Source organism: Orbicella franksi, chromosome 5 (assembly GCF_964199315.1).
Source record: "Orbicella franksi chromosome 5, jaOrbFran1.1, whole genome shotgun sequence".
Taxonomy (NCBI): domain Eukaryota; kingdom Metazoa; phylum Cnidaria; class Anthozoa; order Scleractinia; family Merulinidae; genus Orbicella; species Orbicella franksi.
In genome coordinates this window covers 23,004,504-23,014,900 of record NC_138149.1, presented here as the reverse complement: position 1 = coordinate 23,014,900, position 10,397 = coordinate 23,004,504, and positions in this window count along the sequence as shown.

The window sequence follows — 10,397 nt, the reverse complement described above, 5'->3', positions numbered from 1 at the left end:
AAGTATAACATCGTTTATCGAACAAAAACTGAATAACTTTCTGCCTTATTTCTCGTAATATTAGCCAAGCCCGCCTTGTGCTTCTTAGATTTCGTGTGCCTCTGAATAGAACTCTTCTTGTCGCTGAGATTTTCGCTGCAAGCATTACATCCACGTTTTCCTCCCACTACGGCAAAGTGTTAACCTGGCACTCTTTCAGCCGCTCCCACGCACTCACATTAGTGGTTTTAGCGCTTCCTCCCTGCTTATTAATTCCTTTGTTGGTAGGCAATTTTCGATCCGTGCTATCGATGCGCCTTGTGGTGCACTTCCCGACGCTCCAGAATTTACTGCTACTGTAATTGGGTCAATAATGTTTTCGTCTTCAGACTGGCTGAGCTGATTTGTTGCTTCCATCTTTACACTATTTGACTGGTTTAGGAACAGTTCTATACAATACAAACAATGCTTTTGTCAACAGTTGCACTGAACAGAAAAGAGCGCTAAAAGTTCTGAGAAACAAGAAATCACGAAACAATTAAAATCGACTGTTCCCACGGTTAAAAGGACCATAGCTCATGACAGCAGCCAGCCAGTCAGGGGACAAGGTGGAATTATTCATAATTCATGATAATAGAATCAATCGGCTTTACTGAAAACGTTTAAAGACAAAATATTGCATTTAACATATACGAAAAAGTGCCGAAAAAGTGCCCAGCGCAATCGGGACAGGCCTAATTTCTACAACAAGAAAGGCCTACTTATATTTTGAGTAGTTTGAGATTATTCAAACTCAAAACAGAAGGTCAAACAATATAACAGAAAACCTCACCACAAAATAACAAAACTCAAATCACAATTCTCGCTTCTTCTGGGTTAGTTTAATCGGGCTTTCAACAACCCGGTCCAGGAGCTCCGCTTTTGGGCTTGGCTAAATCTTTATATTAGGCACAGCCCCAATACTAGAAATGCTGCGCGCTTACAGTCTCCGTTTCCAATTATAGCTCCTGACGGAAATCGAATCCGGAATTTTTAGTCCGGTGGAAGTGCCCATTGATTTCTTTCCCTTGCCGGTTTGTTAGAGTTAAAGACACAAATCTGATTCTTGTCCAGATAGGATGTTTTAATGTTTATGTAGTTTTTCAGTTCAAATAGTTTAACACGTTTTGGTCAGTAAAGAATTTTCAATAAGAATTGATAGGCTACATTTTTCTTGCAAGACATAGTGTGCAATACCGAGTGGTCAAGACAGCCGACCATCTTGTCTACTCGGGTAGCCCAACCACTGGGCAGTATTTGGTTCATCTTACCCGCTCGCCGCATTGGCCATAAAAAGCATGATTAACAATCACTTGCCTCCGTTGGGAAATGATATTACTCAAAATTTAGGAGGACTAATTTGAAATCATCTTTGCTGTAAGGTGCACAGGATTGTGAAAAAAAGGATGAAGAAGATGGAATTACGAAACGTTCTGAGCTGAAGGATCAACAAAACCCAGTGAAAGAACAGGAAAGACACCAGGAGTCAGAAATACTTGAAGAAGAACTTACAAAGCTTCAAGATGAAGTCAAGCAAAGCAAAGGGGTCATCACAAAACTTAATTCTGACTTGAAAAATGAAAAGGAACTCACAAAACAACTACAACAACGAGTTGAAGAGTTACAAATACTAGAAAAAGATTGGAAAAGTCTCCAAGATAAAATCAAGCAGCAGGAAGAAGCTATCACGGAACTTACCTCTGACCTGAAGAATGAAAAGGATCTCACCCAAAAACTACAACAAGAAGTTGAAGAGTCACAAATATTGGAAGAAGAATTTAGACGACTCCAAGATAAAGACAAGGAAAAAGAAGAAGTAATAGAGGAACTCAATTCTAGGTTAGAAGAGGGACAACATCTAATGAAAAAGCAGGCTGAAGAGTTAGGAATGCTTATAGACGAAAACAAAATAATAAAAGACCAAGAAATTAACGCACTTAGATATGAGCTAGAGCAGGCACGGGAAGAAGTGGAGGAAAAAGAAGAAAGAATCAAGGAACTTACTTCTGAGCTGGAAGATACAAGAAACTAAGTAGAAGAACTGGAACAACAGATCCAAGAGTCAAAGATAATTGAGGAAGAACTCGCTCCGGCATGAAGAATCAAGAAACACATTTTCTATTAACGATCCAAAACGAGAACAAAGAAAAACAATAGAAAGTGAAATTTAGTTTTGTGGATATTTGAGGTCAGCCTTAGCTAAAACAAAATTAGTAAAACCTTTTATCATTTGTTTTGGTGGTTAGATAGTTGTTGTAACATAAGAGTGGAGAGAATTTGACTTTTGACCTCAGAATTCGCTGATATAAGACAATTGAAGCGTATGCGTTCTTAATTGAAACTGTTTTATACTGCCACGTAAATGACAAAATTAATGCTAAATTTCCTCAAAGGCGTGTAAGTGGTGATTTAAAATCTTGGCTGATTAACGAAACAAAAAAAGGAAAAGCAACGATTTTAGCGGGAATGCATGCTCCTTTTTGTTTTGACTTTTCACGTTTTATTTTTCTATGTTTTTCTGCTTCAAGCAAATATATTTTTATCAGTTACATGGAACAGTCTTTGTAAACTTGCATGTAAAGGAGCCATCTCTCCCTAGTGACCGTCACTAGTTCCGACAATTCTGTCAATGTGAATTTTCAGTCACCAGTGCAAAAACATATAAGTAAGCATGAGGAACATGCGCAGATTGAGTAAGCTGTTGATGTTTAGCGCCTTTCAGAAGAAAAACTAGCAAAAGGCGTTACGTAACAGCACCTTACGTCGATTGCGTGTGTTCCTATGGTTATGCGTAAGTGAAAACCGGCCTTTATTGAAACACAATATTAGCGGACTCAAGATTTGAGTGCAAGTACGAGAACGACTTTTCAATGCTAGTTGTCAACTGATTAATAATTCATCCAGTTTAGACAAAGGAAATCCTGACCGTGACGATGTTTGAATATTTCATGTTAATTGTCATATATTTTTAGGAACTTAGTTCTCCATTTTCTCCTTAGTTTTAGTTTCGATTGAGAAGATATATCAAACACTCAAGATAGAGTTTCACCACATTAACAAACACCTCGACGATCGTCAAAAATACTCCGCTGTGCGTCGTATTTTCAATTCTCTTCTCGGTGTTTGGAAATATTGTCAAACACGATCTTTCGTGTTTGACATATTACTACTCAGGCTACACATTATCACGTCAGGTGACCGGTTAGCTCAGTTGGTAGAGCGTCGGACTACCGTGCGGGAGGTCTCGGGTTCGAGCCCCAGACCGGACCAACACTGAGGGTCTTAAAATAACTGAGCAGAATATGCTGCCTTTGCAATGACATCTGCAAATGGTTAGATATTCTAGTCTTCTCGGATAAGGACGATAAACCGTAGGCCTCGTCTCCTGCATCTTCACTGGTCAGCAGGGGACGTTAAAGAACTCACATACTAATCGTAAAGAGCAGGGCACGAAGTTCCCGGTGTTGTGGTCTGGTCTCTGCCCATTGTGCTGTTGAAATGCCCGGAGACATTAGCTGTTAAAGCTACTCTACAATCCGAGGGTAAATAAAGTATACTACTACCACTACCACCACTACCACCACTACCACCACTACCACCACTACCACTACCACTACCACTACTACTACTGCTACCGCTACTGCTACTGCTACTACTAGGTGCCCATCTCATGAGCTACCCCCTTTACCTAAAACCGACATGAGGAAGGAGGTATCTCGAAACGTCGCTGATTTGAATTTTAAAAATCGCATTACCCTATTGTTGCCCTGAATACGGTGCTGTACCTATCATTGTGCAACATTTTTTTTTTTTTTTTTCACAGGGTTCTGAAATCCTAACTAGGAGTTCTCGGCCATCAACTGAATTTATTCACTGGAGAATAAACCACCCCGTCGCCCAAGAGAAGCGATAAAAGCCTCGAGTTTAGGTTAACTTTAGCGGGATGTATCTCTTTAGTTATTCAAACAACACTTTAATAACTGTAAGTTGGAGCTATTTTTACTGTACCTCAGTTGTATATGTGTGCATGTAAGGAGTCTGCTTATCGATAACAGCTTATAAGATCAACTAAACCTTTATTGAAATTAGATTATAAACAAAATTGATACAACTAAGTGATTTCAACCTCAAACGAGCGGTTCCGATAGGAAAGTGCGAAGTCATCAAGCTTCAGTTAACCTGCATGCAGCAATAGGACTAGTATAATAACAAATAGGTGAGCGGGTAAGGATCATGTCCATTGTAGCTGCGAACGGCGACAAACCATGGACAAATTCACTTTAACCAGAATGTTTAATTCACGATAGGCCATGAGGAACAACTCACAGTGATGCCACGATATTACAACGGTATAATTCTCAGGAAAACACTGACAATTTGAACTAAATCTGACCTAAAAACCGAGGAAAACTTGACATAACTGAGGTTTTAACTCGGTGGCCTCGTGGTCACCGTTCGAAGAGGCCACCTCTACACATGCGCGAACCTAAATGTGTCTTCACAGGGAACCCAGCAGTAACATTCATGTAAACCTGTGAACGCCTTCTCTAATAGTACTTCGTAATAATATGCCCAGTCTCATTCTTATTAGACCAAAGGTAAAATGTTAGCTCCCCTGGAACCAGTTCCGGGAGATGTAAGAATAAAATTTGGTGTTTCTAGAGTTAGGAGCGTTTATTTTGAAAACTACCTTAAACAGGGAAAATACTGCGTCACAATCACCTATACGGTAGCAAAAATTGGCAGAAATAAAAGAGGCACTTCTTTTCGAACTGGTACCTTAATAAAGGTAATGGAAAAATACTATCCTCCCTCTCAAATTAATCCCTAGTCGATTATTATTCCTTCCCGGTGTGAAGTTTTGTCTTCCTAGTTAACGTGTGCTGCCCTGGGGGCCCCCGGATGCTCTTTCTGCAGAAAGAATCCACACCGGCCAGGATGATGTTCGAAATACGTGCTCAGGATGTGTGAGATGACAAAATTTCTTATCACAGAAAAAAACTCTTTTAGTACGCGCCTCGGTTTATGGTTAGTTAGACCATTTTGGGTTTCGAATGTTAGGCGAGGGTAACTTTTAACAAAACGGTAGCGGGGGTTTTCCATCCCGCAGAGAATACTCTAACACACAAAGTTCTGTTTTCACTTACAATGTTGGAAGGGATGTCCCCAAGTATTGTCGACTTCCCTATATTTTATTCAGTTTACTGAAATTAGCTGCGATAACTGTGTTTGTGTTCGCTCGAAATTTCTCAGCAACTTTTATTCCCATACTGACATAACATTCGGAACTAAAGTAACAATGCTATTGTTGTACACGACAAAACTCTCCGGAATCAAAAGTTTTTGCATTCAAAGTTCCCACTTTAAATACCGAATTCAAAATCTCCGGAGACATGACTAAACCGAGGAGTTTTGATTAAGGATTCGTCCACTTGCGTGTAAACGGCAAAACCAATCAGATACTTAAACGTTCCAGATTCGTCTGGAATGCCACCGGAACAATTTTCTCTAGTGTAAACTTAAAGTCTTAGTCTTAAAGAACCCCTTTAATGCAGCCACCCCGTTGCCAAGGCCAGACTTTTGTGGCTCGTTGGTGGCCGGATTAAGAGAGTTCCACTGTTACTGTATTTATTTCATGTAAGACAATTTCAGGCGAAATTTTTCATTCCACCTTTTTCTTGTCACTTGCCTTTTGTTATAAGGCTCTTTGCGTTAACGGAAGTGAAGTGATCAATCAAAACCCGGAAGTAAAACGATCATCGTTAATTTGAGTCAGTGACGCGATAATGCCATGACAACAAGATCGTGTTACAGAATCCACAGGCCAGAGGCTTCAAGAAAAATAGTGACTGACACTTCAGATGGCGCTTGTGTAGGTATCTTATTTCGTCAGTGTACAGTGGAATTTGACTGCAATAGCTAAGTGAGAGTTCCAAATTTCACTGTAATACAGTTGAAATAATCATTTTGAATCCATTTATATTAGTCGTTCCATGTCGACTCCAGCTTTCAAGAGAAAGTGGTATATGACTAATCCAGCAGGAATGGCCCAACATTATTATCAAAAGGAGAGAACGTGATTGTTCAACTGTGAAATAATGCCATGTTGACAAGAAACAAACGCAGAGCAAACAAAGCCTTACTAATATGAATTATATATTACATTCGAACCGGATTTAAGTACCCAGGTAACCTCATATCCCAGGCCGGAATTACCCTTCAATTTCTATCTCGTGAGTGGGAAGCTTGATCCCGACATCATTTTATGAAATTTCCCTGGTGAGCTCTGGGGACGGAAATGCGATATAGCCCTAAAACCGAGAACCCTGAAATGGGACATTTCTCATCACTTGGAGGGCAACTGCTTACCATTAATCTTCAAAAAAAAGTCTTTGTTATTCTAGTTATCTTGGTACGCGATCGTAAGTGCTATTAAACTGGCAACTGACAACTGGAAAAAAATGACTGAAAACTGATGGAACACCATTGAAATGGCAGGATAGGAATGTTGTTTGACAGTCAAGACAAGATAACCCAGCTAAGGTAAACATATATATGTTGGTTTATGTTTAGACGATTCCTGCAAGATGTGCGTGTGAGAATGCGAGCTGACGTTGGGAGTGATCATCATCTTGTTACTGCTATGGTTCAATTGAAGCTACTGCGCTCTAGAAAAACCACATGTCACCAGCTGCAGAGGCACTTTGATGTATCCAAGCTCAAGAATTATGAACACAAGGAACCAGTTCTGTATAGAATTATGTAACAGGTTTGAGACTCTTGCAGAAGAAAACACCGGTACAGCTAATGAAGGCTCACTCACATCCGAATGGGACAAGATAGTCAAGATCTATCATACTGCCGCCACATCCACCCTTGGTTATAAGCAGAAATCCCACAAAGAATGTTGAGTGCGGACACCTGGGATGCTATTGCAGAGAGGAAAAGAGCAAAGGGCGAAATTATGGGGGCCAGCTCTACTCGCCTAAGAGAGAAATTAGAAGATCAGTACAGCAAACTCAATGCCAAAGGTAAGCGGTCAGCTAGAGCAGACAAAAGAAGATTTGTTGAGAACCTCGCAACAGAAGCAGAGGCTGCTGCCCAGAAAAAGGAGCAAGGTACAGTTTACAGAATCACCAAGCAAATCTGTGGAGGTCAACGGAGAGGGAAGGCACCTATCTGCAGCAAGCAAGGGGCATTACTAACAACTGAGAGGGAACAGGAAGAGCGATGGGCGGAACACTTTCAGGAAGTACTTAACAAGGAGGCCCCGGGGGAGCCAGCTGCTGCTCAGGATGCTGAGGAAGACCTTGACATTAGCATTGAACCTCCCACTAAAGAAGAGATCGTGGAAGCCATTAGAGATCTTAAGATTGATAAAGCACCTGGGCAGGACCAGCTTAATGCTGAGCTCTTTAAATGTCATCCAGAGCTTGCAGCAGAGATATTACTCCCACTCTTTGCTAAGGTGTGGAATGGTGAGGGTATACCAAGTGACTGGTGCAAAGGGGTCATCATAGCAATCCCTAAGAAAGGCACACTGTCTGACTGTAATAATTGGCAGGGTATCACTCTTTTATCCCTACCTAGTAAAATCTTCTGTAAGGTTATTGTGAAACGTCTTTCTTTGGCGGTCAATGAAGTGCTGCGACAGGAACAAGCTGCTTTTAGAAAAAGCCGAGGCTGTGCAGAACACATTTTCTCCTTTAGAAACATCATTGAACAGTGTCATGAATGGCAGAAAGGATTGTGCATCAATTTTATCGATTTCCAGAAGGTTTTTGGTAGCGTGCACAGAGAGAGTCTATCGAGTATCCTAAGGGCGTATGGAATACCTGCACACATTGTCCGAGTGATAAAGCAATTCTACACTGACTTTTGTTGCTCGGTTGGAGGCTCTGACCTGAGCATCCATGTCAAATCGAGTGTCCGACAAGGATGTGTTATGTCAGCGCTACTGTTTAACATTAACATCCGACAGAGGATTGGTAAAGCTAGAGTGGCCTTTGCAAAATTGCGACCCGTGTGGAGAAGCAGAAACTACAGCAGAAGAACGAAGATTAAGATCTACCAAGTTTGTGTACTCTCTGTACTATTCTACGGATCTGAATGTTGGAGAATGGCTGTGCATGACTTGAGAAAGCTGCAAAGCTTTCACACATCTTGTCTCCGAAAAATCTTGCACATCTTTTGGCCAAAAAAGATCTCCAACAATGAGCTCTTTAAATTGACAGAACAGGAGGACATGAGTATTGTTCTTACAAGGAAACGATGGAGTTGGGTTGGTCATGTGCTCCACAGAGAATCTACCAGCGTTTGTAAAGTTGCTCTCAGATGGACACCAGAGGGTAAAAGAAAAAAAGACCGTCCAAAATCCACCTGGAGAAGAACTGCACAAGCAGAACTTAAGGCTCTAAACCTTACCTGGGGGTAAGCTTCACGGCTTGCAAAGGACCGACAGGAATGGAGGTGACTTGTTGATGCCCTATGCGCCACTGGGCGTTTAAAGGACTGATGGTGATGCTTAAGTCGAGCTGATATTCCTGTAATGTTTCTAATTGAAGTGATTTAATGACAAAAACAATGGTAGTACTTTTGGTCACGCATTCCACTGCTGGCGTGATTTTATTTTTTTTGTTTATGATTTGAATAATGTTTTGACGAGTGCCTAATCATTTGCCCAAACTAAACTTTAGATATATTGAAAGGCCTATCCTAGTATAGTTAGATTCTAGAATCTTTTGGAATTCCGAGACATGGCACATAGTCAAAATGACAATTGTTTTCACCGACTTAGACAAGGAATAGTTCTGCATTAAGTTGGTTGTATTACAACTTTTCTGCGCTTAATAGCTGCGAAATGCGAATCGAATGAAAATGGTCGATTTTCAGCCCAGTTAGAACTCGTTAGATTGATGCCTGGACGTGAAATCGATAATGTCCTTATTCTCGGAAATACCAAGACGTTTGAAGAAAAAAACTGCATAGCGTATTTACTTTTACTAAGGCCTACTTATATGCAACAGTAGAGCAATTCTATTTTTCAAGCCTTACCGAACTATTTTTGAGCATTTGCTCTTAAGAAAAATATACAATTCTGTGAACAAACAAAATGAAGCTGTTTTAATCTCCACTCCAAGGGACTCAGTGAGAAAATAGGAGGTAAGATTCTTCATTCCGTTGTTTTCTTGTTACTTGTCTTTTGTTACAAGCCTAAGCGTTAGCGGAACTGAACGATCAGTGAAAACCAAGAAGCAAAACGATTGTCTTGAATTTGGGTCGGGTACGTGCTAATGCCATGATACAAAAAAAAAAAAAGCAGTCCAAAAATAGTATCCCTGAAACTTCAGATGACGCCAACGTGGATATCTTATTTCATCCGGTGCACAGTTTTACTTCCTTGTAGCACGATGGCGGATGAACAAATGCTTTTCCGGCTAAACTGAAATGCCAATCAAACCAGGTTTACTGCGTTTCCTTCATTCCTTAGAACTAGGATGTGCACGACATCTTGGCGCGAACTCGTCCCCTTGAAACTGTGATTTTCAGAGAGATGACTGATCTGCTTATTTGAGATAATTTGGCAATTATTTGAACTTATTTAAGATAACTTGGCTGACAGGGTGAATCAGTGCTCTTCCTTTGGGAAAGATCACTGCAGTGAAATATTTCTTAAAGGTTAGTGCGATTTTTTTTTTTTTTACAACTAATGCTTGATTTACTAATTTGCTTCAATAACTCAGCCTCGGCTCGTCTTTGTTTCGGTTGCGAACAGTGTCTGTCTATTTAATTCTCATCTTTTAGAATACAATCAATCACTCACCCTAGTGACAGTCAGAAAACTACTCAATTCGTGTTTAATCAGCTGCAATCGACAGAACGTCACATGTGTTGAACTTTCCAATCGAAAAGGGCTGTTAAGTTCACAGACTTAGTTGTGTTTAAACACAGTTGATTGGTACAATTTTTCCCGAAGTATAACAGAATGCGGAATATTTCGGAAGCGGATCAAATTTTACGGTGATCAGCGTTAGATAAGACGCCTTCAAGTTTAGGGGAATTTTTATTATAAGCGATTATAAGCGATTCGGTCTCAGATCAAGCAAAAAAACGTACACTTCTGAATATTGAAAGGGCATATCACGACTAGCTGTCCCAAGGAATTTAAGCACGATGCATTTAATACTTTTCGTGCGACGCGGGTTTAAAAACTCAAAATTATACTATGAATGTACGAGTCCGCAAGCGCGTTTCCCATCCAGAAATTTTTCATTTTTGAAAGCCAATTTCTTCTCCAATTTCACACCCAAGGAGCACCAGATTTAACCAGTCACAAGCTCTTGTAATCCTTAGAGTCAATTCATGTCCAAGTATGATGC